Below are 18,484 nucleotides of genomic sequence, written 5' to 3' on the forward strand. Positions count from 1 at the left end.
ACCCCACTTGTGCTCTCTCTCTTTCTCAAAAATAAAAAATAAACATTAAAAATAAATTTTTAATAAAAAATAGTTTAAAGAATGTCGGTAGGACTAACCACACTGGGTACTTAGTGCTTAGTGTGCATATGAATTATGAGCAAAGGAGAGATTTATCTGAAATGCAGATGCCCTGGCCCCAGGTCCCGTCCCAAGATATTCTGATCCATCTGGGATGCGCTCCAGCAATGCACATTTTCTCATAACCACCCCCAGGTAATTCTGATACAGGTAATCTACAGAGCATACTATATGAGTAGGTGACAGTAGACATTCACCTTGGAGGAGTTGGGCAGTGAAAAAGAGGGTAGAGAAGGGTAAGGCCATTCTGTGTGGGTACTCAACTACAAATTCTTTCAGTAGGGTTGTGTTTCCTATACATTACCAAAAAATTATTTGTTTGAATAGAGGTCTTTGTTTATTGAATTTTACTATTTTTCTGGAAGATTTCCCTACACAAATAAAGTGATGAACGGACATGTTTGTGCACTCAGTAGCTCAGTATTTTATATATATTGTCTCATCCAGGAATACTTGGAAGAAGCCCTCTGGTATGGAGTCCAAATTACTCTGCATCACCAAGGTTATGGTAAATAAAACAGTAAAAAAGCAAGAACAGATGTGACTGGTAAGCTAATTTAACCTAAGTTCTATAATAACGTACATATGTTAGAGCTGCATTGACCTTAGAGAGCAGCCACTTTCCAAGGTCATATATTTTACTCATTTAAGACCTGTATACAAAACTGAAAATAGTTGACATACAAGCCTTTGATGACTCTTTCAGAGTTGGGCAAATAATTTCCTTTATCCAGAACCATACATAGGAGATAGAGTAAAACAAATATTTTCAATAAGAGTAATTACCTAAACAATCTTTTGAAAATAATTATTATAGTAGTTTTAAGGTCAAGAGATAGTAAAGACAAAAAGATATTTCTCTAAGAAAAAAATAGCTCACATAAGAGTAGAAATTCTACAGTAATTATGTTACATACCAAAACATGAGCTCTACTATCCATTTGCTGGTGGAAAATGTGAAAGATTGTCTGCACCTGAGAGTCAAGTGATGAGATAATTGTCTCCAACTGGTCCATTTTAAATTTATACATGGAAGTGATAGTTTCTCAAACATGGCCAAGCATTTTTCATTTTGTTCCTTGATTTTATTGGAAAAATTATACTAGTAAATATTATCCAAATATTTTTGCACATTTGTTCACTAAAATTAGAGTACTGAATTTACCTGGAATTTTTTTTTTTAATTTGATCTGTAAACTAATCATTATAACCTCAGTAATTTGAGATAACATGAGTATTTCAGGATATAAACTATTCCAAAAAGTAATCAAACAATGTGTCTTTGTGATCATTATATTTAATACTTAGTTCAAAATAGTCTACTTCTTCCAAATTACTTCTGGAATAAATAAACCTAATTTATTCTGTTTAAAAGCATTTTGCATTGGGCCACCTGAATGGCTCAGTCAGTTAAGCATCTGAGTCTTAAAGTCTGCTCAGGTCATGATCTCACGATTATGGGTTTGAGCCCCAAGTCAAGCTCTATGTTAAAGTGCGGAGCCTGCTTGGGATATTCTCTCTCTCTTCCTCTTCCCCCGCCTTTCTCTCAAAATAAATAAACCTTAAAAAAAAAAACCAAAAAACATTTTGGATTATCTGTCTTCTTGGACATCTTTCTTAAATAAAAATATTAACAAATAAATTTTACAAAATGTCTACTATTTAAATTATTCAGCATAAATTCAATCCAACATTTTTTGAGAAATTGTTTTGTATAAGGCCTGACCTAAAGGCTGGGGAAGAAAAGTCAGTTTTCAAGAAGACCCACTCTAGTGTGGAGATTAGCATAACTGTTCATTATACAAGGGAGAGTATAATAAGCTCTACCAGGAAAGAAACAGAATGAGGAAAAGATTGTTTCTCCAGAGAGATCTCCAGAGAAATCAGGAATGTCTCACATCTGAGGTAGACCTTGATTTTGATAGAAGATGAGATTGGAATGATATAAGGAACACATAAGGAGAAAAACTGGGGGCCTTTCTTCCTGCAGAAGCCAAACATAAGTAGATATGAATGGCTTATCTTACAAACTCATCCCTAGGGTTAGAGTTTCAACATATAAAATTGAAAAAGCAGGTTGATACCAGATTGTATATGGTTTTGAAAATAAGGATGTCTGAATTTTATTTTGTGAGCAACTGATTATAACTAATAACGTGGTGAATGCAGAATACCAGACCAGCAGTGAGCAAATTTAGTCTAAGTTCTATTAATTAGCTTGTGGACATGTCATTTAACAGCTCTGGACACCAGTTTCCTCACTTGTTTTTTAAAACAAAACAAAACTGAGATTTGGGTAGAATCACCTAAAATTCCTTTAAGTATAAAATAATATAATTCTAAAAAAAGTAATATAATTCTAGATTCAATATAAAACTATGGGACTGCTTTAACTTTTTATCAGTCTATCATTTAAAAGGTGAAAATGGATTATTCCTATTTAAATAGAAAATTTACAAATTTACCATCCTTGTGGTTGTTAAAAGATGATTCAGTTTTGCTGATATCTGCTTCAAGTTTTTAACAGACATTTATTTTCTGGGAATTAAATATATTCCCCCAAAGAAAATTTTCCCCATCTTCTGCCATTATAGCACTTTCTTCTCTGCCAGGATCTCAAATGCTTTGAGAAACTCCAGAGTGCCATAAAAATTCAAAGCAAAATGTTTAGGCACAGTATCTGGCATTTAAAAAGTGCTAAATATTTTTTGAAATTATTTCCTCCTTCCCATTTTTTTTTTTTTTTTTTTTTTTTTTTTTTTTTTTTTTTTGCTAACTTTAACTCAAGCCCTCATAATCTGTTAACACAATCATTTTGGTTGTCTTCCAACTAGTCTCATTCCTCCTGTGCTAAATCTTCCCTGTCTATCTGCCATACCTCTACCTGTAGATGATCTTAGTCAACTTAAATCTGATTGTGTTACTTCTCCATTTAAAACTGCTTGTTTGGGGGTGCCTGGGTGGCTCAGTCGGTTAAGCGTCCAACTTCAGCTCAAGTCGTGATCTCGCAGTCTGTGGGTTCGAGCCCTGCATTGGGCTCTGTGCCGACAACTCAGAGCCTGGAGCCTGTTTCAGATTCTGTGTCTCCCTCTCTCTGACCCTCCCCCATTCATGCTCTGTCTCTCTCTGTCTCAAAATAAATAAAGGTTAAAAAAAAATTATAAATAAATAAAACTGCTTGTTTTGGGGGGCACCTCTGTGGCTCAGTTGGTTAAGCCTCCAACTCTTGATTTTGGCTCAGGTCATGATTTCACAGTTGTGAGATTGAGCCCCACGTGCTGGGTGGGGAGCCTACTTAAGATTCTCTCTCTCTTCCTCTGCCCCTCCCATGTGCTCCCTCTCTCTCAAAAAAGCAAACAAACAACAACAAAAACCCTACTTACTTGTTTTCCATTGCTAATAACAGTAGTTCTCAAAGTGTGGGCCCCAGACCAGGACTATCAACATCACCCATGAACTTTTTATAAATGCAGATTCTCAGGTCCCATCCCAAAGCCACCATCCATGGTTTAACAAGCTCTCCATGTGACTCTAATGCACCCTAAATCTGGGAATCACTGTCTTATAGGATAAAATACAACTACCTTGGGATAGCATACATCTAGTGCCAGTGCCCCTATTCCCCTACCTTTCCCAAATCAAAACCTCTATTTTAACCCTGTTACAGCACTGGCAGCTTCCTAAATACTGCTGCCCTTTGCTCATGGTACTCCTAGAAAGCACTTTCCCAACACGGCAGCCTGATAGCCCCTGCTCGCTTTTCAAAATTCAGCTCAAGGGTATATGGGATATTGTAGCAGTAGAACTTCTGATAAATCCCAATAGGAAAATAATAGTGCAAAGCCCTAGGATTCTGGGCTAAAGGCGTTCCCTCTACTGCCAACAACCATTTTGCCTTTGAAAAGCAGCTCCTGGCCTGTTTCGGATTCTGTGTCTCCCTCTCTCTCTGATCCTCCCCCATTCACGCTCTGTCTCTCTCTGTCTCAAAAATAAATAAACGTTAAAAAAAAAAAAATTAAAAAAAAAAAAAAAAGAAAAGCAGCTCCTGACCTACTGACAGATGTTGGTAGAGATTCATTACCTGATTGTGAGACACCAAGTAATTATACAACCTGAGCCACTCCTCATGCATTGAATACTTGGTCAACCAAGTCATAAAGTTGAAACATGTACTCCATTATTAACTAATAGAATAATGCATTCCATTAAATATAAATGACATGGCAAGACTGGGGCCAAGTAAAGACTAGTTATTAAGGAGGAAGACACACAGGTGTGGATCTGCACAGTATGCTGACACCAGCTAGAAATGGAAAGCTACTGCATTACAACCCACTGAAGGTAGCTCTAAAAGACACTGTGAAGGGAAATTCCTCCAGTGTGAAGAACTTTGGACAGTTTGCTTGATTGTCCACTTTGATAGAAAGAAAAATGGTCTGGTATCTATTTACTTTGGCCACATTCCCCTAGTTACTCTAGCTGATAATATAAATTGACAAAAGGCCTACAACCAGGACCCTAGTTTAATCAGTGAGTTTAAGGACTTGGGAGGAGCCTAAGGCACAGAACTCCAGGCAGTGCCTAAACACTATTGATCTTTCTTGTTTGCTGCTTATCATTAGGCAACTCCTTTGTCAGAATTTTACTTTTTTTTTTTTTAATGTTTTTTTTTTCTTTTTTTAACATTTATTTATTTTTGAGACAGAGAGAGACAGAGCATGAACGGGGGAGGGGCAGAGAGAGAGGGAGACACAGAACCAGAAGCAGGCTCCAGGCTCTGAGCCATCAGCCCAGAGCCCAATGCGGGGCTCGAACTCACGGACCGCGAGATCGTGACCTGAGCTGCAGTCCGACGCTTAACCGACTGAGCCACCCAGGCGCCCCTGGAATTTTACCTTTAAATCCTTAGTAAGAAGCACACTGGGAGAAGTAATTCAGCAGCCCACGGGCTTTGAAGGAAAAGAGAAAGAGCAATGAATATTCAGGGACTACCAGTCAGTCTACCCTTGTTTTCATCAAAACCTTTTGACACCAGGCTTTGCACTGCCCTGGCAACACTCTGCAATTATCAGTATCTGCAATCCAGGCTGTTGCCTCCAATTTTGGGTGTAAAATGCAGGTAATGTCTATTACAAGGTAGTGCTGGAGAAAGACAAGAGCAGACTTACCTAACAAGCTTTCCTTCAACAAATCCTCTCCCTGCTGCCCTACTAGCCTGCCGTCTATTAACCCTGACAAATGAGTTCAGTACAGCCTAAATTTCAATAAGTTTCTTTTGCCAAATGGCTCTATGGTTTCTCTAGGGTTGATTATCAGAGAGTTCTTGCTGCTTTCCTGTCCCGGCCAGGAGGAGAAACCCTCAAGTTCTCATTTATTTAGTGCTTGGCATTAGTTTGCTCTTAAATGTTTAATATTGAGTGAATAAATTCTGACACTAAGGTCTGAAACCAGTATTCTTTTTTTTTTTTTTTTTTTTTTTTAATTTTTTTTTTTTAACGTTTTATTATTTACTTTTGAGACAGAGAGAGACAGAGCATGAATGGGGGACGGTCAGAGAGAGAGGGAGACACAGAATCTGAATCGGGCTCCAGGCTCTGAGCTGTCAGCACAGAGCCCGACGCGGGGCTCGAACCCACATACCACGAGATCGTGACCTGAGCCGAAGTCGGACGCTTAACCGACTGAGCCACCCAGGCGCCCCTGAAACCAGTATTCTAAGTCCACTTTCAAATGAAAAGATGCTGTGACTAATAATAAGCTAATATTTACTATTGAGCCAGATACTATTATAGGTTACATTTATTTATTTATTTATTTATTTATTTATTTATTTAACTGGGGAGGGGAGAGGCAGAGGGAGAGAGAGAAAGAATCTTTAAGTAGGCTCCATGCTCAGCATGGAGCCAGACTCAGGGCTCAATCCCACAACCTTGGATATAACCTGAGCTGAAATCAAGAGTCAGATGCTCAACCGACTGAGCCACCCAGGCACGCCAGGTTATTTCTTTAAATGAGGTAATACATGTAATAAATGAAACAATGATGATTTTCTTTTGTGCTCTGAGTGGGAAATCAGAAAAAGAGGTATTCTTCTTTACAATACTAACATAATTTAAGTGTTCACTATGTCTGATAGTAAATTTTGTGTCAGCTTGACTGCGCTAAGGGATGCCTGCATAGCTAGTAATACATTTCTTCTAGGTGTGTCTGTGAAGGAGTTTCTGGAAGAGATTAGCATTTGATTCAGTCAGCTAAATAAAGAGATCTGCCCTCACCAGTGTGGATGGGTATAATCCAATGTGATGAGGGCAACAGTGGAACAAAAGTCAAAGGAAGGGCAAATTGCTCCCTCTCTTCTTGAGCTGACATGTCCATCTTTTCCTGCCCTGGGACATCAGAACTCCTGGTTCAAGAGCTTTCAGACTCTAGGACTTATACCAGTAGCCCCCAAGTTCTCAGGCCTTTGGACTTAGAGTGAATTATATCACTGGTTTTCCTGGTTCTTCAGCTTAATCAATCAATCTATCTATCTAATTAATTGGTTCTGTTTCTCTGGAGAACCCCAGCTAACACACTGTAATGATTTACCTAACAGGGCTAATATCTTCCAAGTACACTTAGTTAACTAATACTCTTGATTTTATTTTCTGAAGAAAAAATTTTAGTTTTTCTGAAAATATAATTTCATGGCTTTGGAAATTTTATATATATATATATATATATATATATATATATATATATATATATACACACACACACACACACACACACACACACACCACTTAATACAAATTGATTTTCTAATAATTTCTAATATTTTGAAAGAACAATTTTTAGACAATTTCTTCACTGCTGCTTTAGAGATATATGTATGTGACCCATTTATTTGTATCCCTGAAGCACACCCTGAAGCTGAAATAGCAGTGGTAAAGAGGACACTTAACCCAAAGGTCTATGAACTCCAACAGCCTACCCATGGTAAATACTACATAAATCTCCTCAAACGTCAAGATTACATTTAATACTTGCAAAAGAAAAGCATTGAATACAACAATTTGGGAAACATTTCCCTACATTATTTTTGTGGCCACTGATGATGACCATAAAATTAAGAAAAATGTGAAACTAAGGGCGTCTGGGTGGCTCAGTTGGTTAAGCATTGGATTCTTGATTTCTGCTCAGGTCATGATCTCATGGTTCATGTGAGTTGGAGCCCCGGAGTTGGGCTCTGCACTGACAGTGCGGAGGGTGCTTGGGATACTCTCTCTCCTCTATCTCTCTACCCGCCCCCCCCCATGCTCTTTCTCTCTCTGAATAAATAAACCTTAAAAAATAAAAAATAAAAAAAAAGAAAGAATGTGAAAACAGAATTCAATCAGACTCTTCTAATGGTATTTTATTTTCTCGTATATAGTCTTAAGAGAAATGGCAAACAGAATGGAAGTTTTTAAAAGCCAATCTTAAATTTACTTTTACAGTTTAAGACAAATTAAAAAAAGTTTTTACAGTGTGCTTCATTTAAATTATCTTCCCTTCAATCAGAGTAAAGCAACACATCAGAATGAAGTTCACTCAAATCTGTTCTAAACTAATATTCTAAATAAACTGAATGAGAAACTTAAGATATTTCTGTTTCTTACTAAAACATTTATTTCTATGTAAGATTTTCATAAAGTCTTTGGTATGTAAATTTATTTTTTTAAATGTTACCAACTAATAAAATGTATTGCTAAAATAACATATAAGCACTTGTTGGGATGAGCACTGGGTGTTGTATGTAATATTTTTATATATGTATGCATTTTATGTTATGTATATTTATGTATTTATGAAGTTAAATATAACTTCATATGGTTCAAACAAATATACACAAACATTCATGTACAAATGTAAGCAACATATTCTTGCTAACAAAGAGTAAGAAACAAAATGCTACTGTACATTACATAGTTCTAGAAAATAGCCTAATATTTAAGAATTTTTATTGCTTTGAATTTATTTTTTTGAATTACAGAGTAGTTTTACTTGCTTATGAAACTTTTGTGGTTTACCAACGTCTTAAACTATGTTATAATGTGAGTTGATATTTGAAAATGAATTCTAACAAGCTTATTAATAGATATTTTAAATTTCTATTATTATTTCTAAATTTCTATTTATTATTATTTTTAGTAACAACCTTGAGGAAAAAAATGGGGTTAAACAAAGAATAATCAAAAGAGGTGGGCAAGCTAATTTTCTAATTTTGTTCCCTGTATCAATTTTTTAAAACCATATTTATTATTCCTGTAAATAATTTAAATTTCAAAGCATGATGAAACACTAACATTACCTAATTTAAATTTCCTGCATCATTTACTGTGATTTATAATTATAAAGGGCATATATTATTCTTTTCTACCCTAACACTATTATCTAGTACTAGTTGTGCTAATACTTTATTCTTTTAGGAAACTTGCAGGACCTTCTAAAGTTGTTAATGATACAAATAAACTTCTGGCCCACATGTTAAAAAAAAATACTAGGTTCTAGTTAATTAAATTTATGGCACAATCGTTAAAGGCAGTTTCATGTATAGGAGGAAAGACCTCATCTACTGTCATTGTCATCTAACAGCAGTCATCAAAATTACAATAAATAACACTGTAAAACAACTTTATGCTATAAATACAGCATGTGCTTCTTGAAGAAAATTTTTTAAATTTGAAAATGAAGATGAAAGCAATGGATACCTTAATCCTACTATCTTCAGATCATCACTCTTAAATTTTTTGGTTTGTTTTCTTCTAGTCTATTTTCTATAGATACATTATAATGTAAAAAAAAAATTTTTTTTTAATTAAACCTAACCTTAAAATTTGACCCTTGGAGGAAGTGCTTGGGTGGCTCAGTCAGTTGAGTGTCCAGCTCCTGGTTTTGGCTTGGGTCATGATCCCAGGGTCGTGGGTTTGATCCTGCCCTTAGGCTCTGTGCTCAGAGTGGATCCTGCTTAAAATTTCTTTCTCTCTCTCTCTCTCTCTCTCTCTCTCTCTCTTTCTCCCCCTCTTCCCCTCTCTCTCCCTCCACCCCTCTCCCCTGTCATGCTCATGCTCACTCTCTCTTTCTCTCTCTCTCAAATTAAAAAAAATTTTGACTCCTGGGGCACCTGGGAGGCTCAGTCGGTTAAGCGTCTGATTCTTGATTTGGGCACAGGTCATGATCTCACGGTTCATGAGATTGAGCCCTGAGTTGATCTCTGCTGGCAGTGTGGAGCCTGCTTGAGATTCTCTCTCCTCTCTCTGCCCCTCCCATAATTGTCTGTATACATGCACATGCACGCCCTCTCTCTCTCAAAAAAAATATTTTTTAAAGATTTGACACTCTACAATAAATGATAAAATAAAACAAAATTTAGAAGTCATCATTCTTTAAATTTTTTTTTTTTTTTTTTTTTTTAGTATTTATTTTTGAGACAGAGAGAGACAGAGCATGAGCAGGGGAGGGGCAGAGAGAGAGGGAGACACAGAATCCGAAACAGGCTCCAGGCTCTGAGCTGTCAGCACAGAGCCTGACTCGGGGCTCAAACTCACGGACCGCGAGATCATGCCCTGAGCCGAAGTCGGCCGCTTAACCGACTGAGCCACCCAGGTGCCCCAACAAGTCATTATTCTTTAATATTCCTCGTTAAGAATACAATATTTTCAGTTAACCTAAGATTTAGAGATCATCTTATTATTTTATTTATTTAATTTTAAGCAGGCTCCATGCCCAACATGGGGCTTGAACTCACAACCCTGAGCTGAAGAGTCACATGCTCTACTGACTGAGATCATCTTATTACACTCTGTACTTTACCATTAAGAAAAACCTAAGCCAGGGAGGTTAAACAACCTCTCCAAGGTTACAGGGTAGTTATTGGTAAAACCTGATGCCTAGTAGTATTCTTTCCACAATCACTTTGCCTTCTTTCGTTAAGTGGGTCATATTTTAAATAGGCCACCATCTAATACTATATTATTATGTGCTTTAATTATTTCAGGTTATACTTCAGAAGTGAGCAAAAACATTACTCCTAAAAAAAAGAATGGAGATACATTTATCCTCTTTCTCCAAAGCCATTTGTTAAAACACATTGTTGGGGCACCTGGGTGGCGCAGTCAGTTAAGCATCAGACTGCAACTCATGTCATGACCTGGCGGTTCTTGAGTTCTGAGCTGTGCTGACAGCTCAGAGCCTGGAGCCTCTTCAGATTCTGTCTCCCTCTCTCTCTGTCCCTCCCCCACTCACACTCCATCTCTGTCTCTCCCTCTCAAAAATAAATAAACATTAAAAAAAATTAGGGGTACCTGGGTGGCTCAGTCAGTTAAGCATCTGACTTTGGTTCAGGTCATAATCTCATAGTTCACAAGTTCAAGCCCCATATCGGGCTCTGTGCTGACAGTTTAGAGCCTAGAGCCTTCAGATTCTATGTCTTCCTCTCATTCTGCCCCCTCCCTCTCACACTCTGTCTCTCTCTGCTCTCAAAAATAAAAACATTTAAAAAATTTTTTAAAAACCCACATTGTTAGTAGTTTAGGCATTTTATTTTATTTTTAAGTGTTTTTATTTATTTTTGAGAGAGAGAGACAGACCACAAGTTGGGGTGGGGGACAGGGAGAAAGAGGGAGACCACAGAATCCAAAGCAGGCTCCAAGCTCTGAGCTGTCAGCACAGAGCCTGATGTGGGGCTCGAACTCAGGAGCCGTGAGATCATGACCTGAGTTGAAGTCAGACACTTAACCCACTGAGCCACCCAGGCACCCCCTTCATTTTATTTCATTTTTACTTATTCTTTTGTTTATTTAAGTTATCTCTGACCCCATGATTGGGCTCAAACTCACGACATCGAGATCAAGGGTTGCATGCTCCTCTGAGCCAGCCAGGTGCCTCTAGGCATTTTAATAATTGCACAAATATGAACAACTAAAACATATTAGAAGCAACATACCTATCACCCTATCAAGAAACAGTATATATTTTTTTCATCTGTCAGGGTTTAACCTGTGTGAGGTTCAGGTATGAGACAGCATGAGAAGCTATGCAGACCTACTCCCCAGTGAAACTAATGAAAAAACACCTATTTAAAGTCTCTGGAAATGGTTCTAAAGACATACAACAAATGAAGAAGTATTTATTCAATAACATCTATTAAAATTTGATAAGAATAGTGAGAATTTGCGATGTTTGACCAAGACCCACTCTATCCTTCCCCTTTCTAAAGATCAGTGAGGTGGAAACTCCACTAGAGACTGCCACAACCTAGAATATCCCAGTGTCTCCGATTTGAAGAATTATAATCCACTCAAAAGACTGTCTTCCTGGGAAGGGCAAGACCTCAGCATTTCCCATCCTGCCCCAGCTACCTGTTGCTAAGGCTAAATCCTGGTGAATGTGAGGGAGAGTTGGGGGAATCCTCTCTTCTACCACTATCCCGCCCCCTTCTTGGGATACAGGATCTACCTTGGAGACAGCACTGCTAAAAATATTGGAGCCCTCGGTGCCCTTAAACTGGTTTATGGGTCAGGATTTCCTTGCTGGGAGATAAAAGCTAGAGAGACCTGGGGCTACTCCCAAACTGGCCCAGTATTCAGCTCCTGAAGCAGGGGTGTCACTCAAAAAAAAAAAAAAAAAAAAAAAAAAAGCATCATTGTTCCTACCCCTTCCCTACCCTGTCAGCACTAGTTTGCCAGAAAGGTCAGAGGAAAGAGACAAATGGGAGGAGCCCTCCAGGGGTCAGAACACATCTGAAACAAAATTTCAGAACTATGCCTTCAAAGGAGCCCTACTTTGATTTAATCAGTTTGTGGAGCAATTTATGACCCACAGGCATTGTTGAAAACAATAGAATATCAGTGAGCAATTAGTGTAAGTTTAACATCTGGGTGTGGTCAGGGAAAGAGAAAGAACCTTGCCAAAAACACTGTTATCCCAGGGTGACTGTGAGCATACCCAAACACTATCAGAGGCTTCACTTTATAGGGGTTAATAGAGTTCACTAAAATAATTCAACCAGTCACCAAACAACTAAGTAACAAGTCCTAAAGGAGGGCGGGAACTAGTGCCCAGAGTTGCTATATTATCTAAAATGCCTAATAGCCAACAACAACAACAACAAATCACAAGACATGCAAAGAAATGTAAAGTCTGACCCATACACCAGGCAGAAAAGGAAGAGAAAGAAACTGCTTCTGAAGAAACCAGATGTTAGATTTAACAGACAAAAACTCAGAAGAAGCCATTGTAAATATGTTCAAAGAACAAAAGGAAACCATGATTACTAAGGGATGATATGGTGATACTGTCTCATCAAATAAAGAGTATCAGTAAAAAAAAAAAAAAAGTATCAGTAAGGAGAAATTGTGAAAAAAAAAGAACAAATGGAAATTCTAGAACCGAAAGGACAGTGAGATGATAAATTTACTAGAGGGGTTCAACAGCAGATTTGAAGTGACAGAAAAAAGAATTAGCAAACTTGAAGATAGACTGATAAGATTATGCAATCCAAAGAATTGAGAGTAAAAAAGAATGAAGAAAAATGAACAGAGCCTCAGAGAATGGCGGAATACCATTAAGCATACCAATATGTGCAAAACAGGAGTATATTAATCTAAATATCAACAAACTCAATAAGCATAGAGATCCACAAACATCAGACATCAGAATAAAACTGCTGAAAGCCAAAGACAAGGAATCTTGAAAGCAGCAAGAGATAAATGACTCATTATTTACAAAGGAAATAATTACAATTACAAATAATTACAATAAGATTGGCTGACTTACAACCAGAAATAATGAGACCAGAGACAGTGGGATAACATACTCAGAGTGCTCAAAGAAAGAAAAGTTCTGTCAACCATGAATCCTGTATCCAGCAAGGCTATCTTTCAAAAATGAAGGCAAAATAAAGATATTCCCAGATAAACAAAACCTAAATGAATTTGTTGATAGCTGACCTGTCTTACCATAAATACTATCAGAAGTTCTTCAGGCTGAACACAATGGCCCAGGTTAATAATTCAAATCCGCATGAACAAACAAAGCACCAGCAAAGGTAATTAATGTAATTACAAAAACAGTATAAATGCATATTTCTTCTTCTTAACTTACTTAAAAAACAATTGTATAAAGCAGTGTATGTGTAATGTATTGTGACTGCAACATATAGAAATATACTCTATTTGACAGGAATAGCACAAAGGAGTGAGAACAATGATGTATTAGAGAAATTATAAATAATAAACCAGACTTGCACACCTAGAATAAATCACACTTGGTCATCATTTTTACCCTTTCAAACTTAATGAGAATAAACCTATATAACCCAGCAAGTAATTTTTAAACAATGCTAAGGCCCCATTATCAGTTCAGAGTTTCAATTTTAACTTCTGAAAAATCTTTAAAATTTATGCATCAAATACTCTGGAAAAAGGGCATAAAATGCATAATCATTCCTATTGTGTGATTAATCCTGATGTTGGCTGTGCCCACTTTCATGATTAATAAGTAAGGGAGTGTAATTTATAAAAAAAAAAAACACAGTAAAACATACTTTCCCCAACTGAAAGGGTTGTTTCTGAAACCATTGTGGTACGGCAATGATTAGCCGAGGAATTTAGCCGAGGAATTTAAGTTGTTCTGAAAAAAAAATAGTTTTATGCACAACCCTAAGAAGTCAGTTTTTAGGTTCACTAAAATTAAGATTGTATTAAATAAGGAGAATGATAGTCTATATATTTAATGAGTAATAAATATATGGTTTATCATTCCTTGCTCGCTAGAAACCTTTCAAGATCTCCCACTCCCACTGTTTCAAATTTGGGGTTTTTTTAATGTTTGAGAGAGCGTGCGCATATGTGAGTGGAGGAGGGGCAGAGAGAGGGAGAGAAGGAATCCTAAGCAGGCTTCACGCTGTCAGCACAGAGCCCAACACGGGGCTTGATCTCACAGACCTGAGCCAAAAACAAGAGTCAGATGTTTAACTGACTGAGCCACCCAGGCACCCTGAAATTGTTTTTGCTATGTTAGACACACTAATAAGCACATTAAGAAGACAATTAAGAAGAAGCCTAACCTCATTCTAAATGTTCAATACTTTTCAGGGGCTCCTGGGTGGCTCAGTTGGTTAAGCGGCAGACTTAGGCTCAGGTCATGATCTCGCGGTCCGTGCGTTCGAGCCCTACGTTGGGCTCTGTGCTGACAGCTCAGAGCCTGGAGCCTGTTTCAGATTCTGTGTCTCCCTCTCTCTGACCCTCCCCCATTCATGCTCTGTCTCTCTCTGTCTCAAAAATAAACGTTAAAAAAAAAAAATTTAAATGTTCAATACTTTTCAGATCTTATGAGTCTCAGTTAATCTCATCTCCTGAACCCCTCAGTACCCAGTCTTAGAGATGCAAAATACATAGTTGATTTGAAATATTGTGTAACTTTTAACCTATTAAAAAATGTCACTAAATATTTCTCAAGCTCTTCGCTAATACAGAACCTCCTATTATAGCTTAATACTACTTTCTGTCCAGAATTTTTATATTCATCTCAGTGCCACCCCTTTAACAAACAGGAATGGGGTTGTCTCTGGTTATATTTCTCATGTTTAAGGCTGTATCCAAAACTTATTTTCCTCTGCCACTTACTTTAGTCTTTTCCGTTCCTTATCTCCAGTTTCCCCTTTTTAAAATTATCTCACAGGAGTGCCTGGGTGGCTCAGTAGGTTGGGCATCTGACTTCAGCTCAGGTCATGATCTCGAAGTTCGTGAGATCGAGCCCTTGTCGGGCTCTGTGCTGACAGCTCAGAGCCTGGAGCCTGCTTCGGATTCTGTCTCCCTCTCTCTCTGCCCCTCCCCAGCTCATGCTCTGTCTCTCTCTCCCTCTGTCAAAAAATAAACATTAAAAAAATTTTTTTTTTAATTATCTCAGGGTACCTGGTTGGCTCAGTCAGTTCAGCATCCAACTCTTGATTTTGGCCCAACTCATGTCCCCAGGGTCATGAGATTGAGCCCCAAGTCAGGCTCCATGCTGGGCAAGGATCCTGCTTGGGATTCTGTCCCTCTCCCTCTGTCCCTCTCCCCTGCTTGCTCATGCATACTCTCTCTCTCTCTCAAAAAATAAATGTTTAAAAAAACAAATACATAAAATAATCTCTTTAAGATGGGTGCCTGGCTGGCTCAGTTGGTGACTTGATGTGACTTGATCTTGGGATCATGAGTTAGAGATCCATGTGTGGCAAAGAGTTTACTTAACATAAGAAAAAAATAATTATCTCTGTAAGAATGGCCTAAGAACTGCATTGATACAAACCAAATTTCTAAAAGCTACAGAGAAGATGTACCTACCAATTTTTAGTTTGGGAGAGATTACTACATTTGCAAATGATTATAGATGGTATTGTACTCATTACAAATTTTCTCAATATAATCTGCAGGTTTTTTCCTTCCCTCTTCCTCCCTTCAACTCTCCTCCTCTCTCTCTCTCTCTCCCCAATGATATAATTTCACATATGTTGGATAGCAACTTTTTTACTTGGAAAAATGTTAATTTAATTATATTATTTATCTAAAAGCTTAGATGTGGCCTTGAAGTATTTTGAAAATAACATTGGAGTACATCTTTTTTAAATTAATCATGGATACATTTCAATTCTGAGCTCTTTTCTCCCTAAAAAAACGGCTGTTTTCATAATTAATCTTTCAAGTTTTCTAGTTAACACCATCAAATTATAGGTTTATATTCTACATGCTCATAAATGACTCACAGTATTTCAAATATGCTGAGTTACACAGATTGCAACAAAGAAGTAGGTAAATGCACTTTAACAGAATTTGACCTAGTCTGGGAAATTTAACAATGGCACATCATAGCATATTGGTAGGAAATGTTACTGAGAATAAGCAACAGGGAGTCTCAGAATTCCCTTACAAGTTTGCTTTTTAGCCATAGGCAAGTCCCTTAGCCTCTCTGGGCTTACTTCCTCATCTAGAAAATGTGATCTCTAAAATTCTGTCCAGCTCCAAAATTTTACAAATTTTATGAACTAAAATTATCACAGAAAAAAAAGAAATGATAAAAAAGTTGAAATATTCAATCCATAAAACCTATCTATTCAAATAAATATTAAGCTACAATTTACAAGTAATAAATCACATTTCTTTCTATAATTCTCCATAAAGGGGGATATGAAAGCCAGGTATACAGGCAGGACACTACATTACACATTGTTGGATAAACATTGTTACTAGATTACGGGTAATGTTTAACCTTTGAAATACAAGAATAGAGTAGTTACTTCTAACCATTTGCCTAGTCCAATCACATGTATTAATTTCATTTTATTCAACGTAACTAGTCAAATGATAGGTGTTTTCTTAAAAATAAACAAGCAAAAGTATTTTCAATTCCTTGCCCCCAAGAAAGGCTATTAATAGGCAGGAGTGATGAACTAAAAGATAAAGGGTCACAAACAGATGCTTTCAGAGGCAGCAAAGCAAATGAACTAAATGTGGGAAGTAGCTTTATAGAATGCAACTGAGATTGTTAGGTCAGTGACAACAGAACAGTGAACGCCTTGCTTATACACACCCTGATTAGAATGCGTGAGCATCTGGTTTTTCTTGCAGGAAAGATAAACATCTCTATCAATTAGCTTACTGGCATCTACAGTACTTCAAGTATCCAAGTATATGGCTGAACTTAAAAAGAACACTTTAAAATCAAAAGTACCTTCACAATTTACATCAGTAAGAATCCTTTAAAACTCTACTTTTACATTAATTCAACATTCAACAAATAAAAATTGGGCACCGATTACTTGCTAAGGCATTATCAGTATTCTTTTAAGACAAGAAAGATACTGGTATACTGTTTGTATATAGCAGTGAAAATTAATTTTTTTATTAGAGAAGAATAATTCTGTACTTTTTTTTTTTTTTTTTTTTAAGAGAGTGAGCAAGTGGGGAGGGACAGAAGGAAAGAGAGAGTGAGAGAATCCCAAGAAGGCTTCACACTCAGCATGGAGCCCAATGCAGGGCTCAGTCCCACAACTCTGGGATCATGACCTGAGCCGAGATTTAGTCAGACACTTAACCGACTAAGCTACCCAGGTGCCCAATAATTCTGTACTTTAAAGAAAAAATACTTTTTAATCCAAAGATTATCCATCTACCTAATCCACAAATCCTTTATTTAGGAGAAAAGGCTTAATCAAGAAAATTGCAATAAATGACAGTAGGTTTAATATAGAAATCATATCCACCACTCTGACTGATGCTTTCAGTTCTCTTTACACCTGTGAGAAAGTTTCTATGATGTTTATACTTCCCTAAGAAGTTTAGGGTTTTTTTTTTTTGCTTTTGTTTTTGTTCTAGAGAGACAGAGAGAGACTGTGTGTGTGCATACGTGGGGGCAGAGAGAGAGAGGGAGAAAGAATCTTAAGCAGGCTTCATGCTCAGTGGGGAGCTCACTCGGGGCTCGATCCCATGACCCTGGGATCATGACCTGAGCTGAAATCAAGAGTCGGGCACTTAATCAACTGAATCACCCAGGCACCCCTTCCCTAAGTAGTTTTAGTTGTTCAGGGAACCAAAGTTATAAAGGAATTATTTATTAGTTAGGTGGAATAGTAAGTGTGATTAGCTGAATTCTCTGGCATTTTCAACATTTTTTTTTAAGATTTTATTTTTAGTAACTTCTATACCCAATGTGGGGCTCAAACACACAACCTGGAGATTAAAAGTCACATACTCTACTGACTGAGCTGGTGAAGTTCCATTTGCAACTAAAGCATGTGATGATTTCCAGCAATTCTATTCTTAGATATATACCCAAGAAAATTGAAAAGTTATGTACACAAAAACTTGTATAAAAATGTTCATAGCAGCATTATTCACAACAGCCAAAAAATGGAAATAACCTAAATGCCCATCAGCTAATAAATGGATAAACAAAATGTGGTATCTCCATAGAACAGAACATTATTTGGCCATAAAAAAGGAATCATCAGAAGTACTGATACATGATGTAACATGGATGTACCTTGAATACATCATGCTAACTGAAAGAAGCTACGTGAAAAAAAGCCACATATTCTTTGATCCCATTTATACTAGATGTCCAGAATACACGTCTCTAATCCATAGAGACAGAAAGTAGATTTGTGTTTGCCAGACACTGAAGAATAGGAAGTGAGTGCTAATGGATATGGAATTTCTTTTTCAGGTGATGAAAAGTTCTGGACTCAGTGGTTATGTAACCACTTAACTATATACTTTTAAAAAGGTAAGCTTATGGCATGTCAATTATATTGCAGTAAGGCTGTAAAAAGCATGTGTTAATTACAACCTATTTATTGACTTTC

The sequence above is a fragment of the Panthera onca genome, chromosome C1, assembly GCF_046562875.1.
Source record: "Panthera onca isolate mPanOnc1 chromosome C1, mPanOnc1 haplotype 2, whole genome shotgun sequence".
In the NCBI taxonomy this organism is placed as follows: Eukaryota; Metazoa; Chordata; class Mammalia; order Carnivora; family Felidae; genus Panthera; species Panthera onca.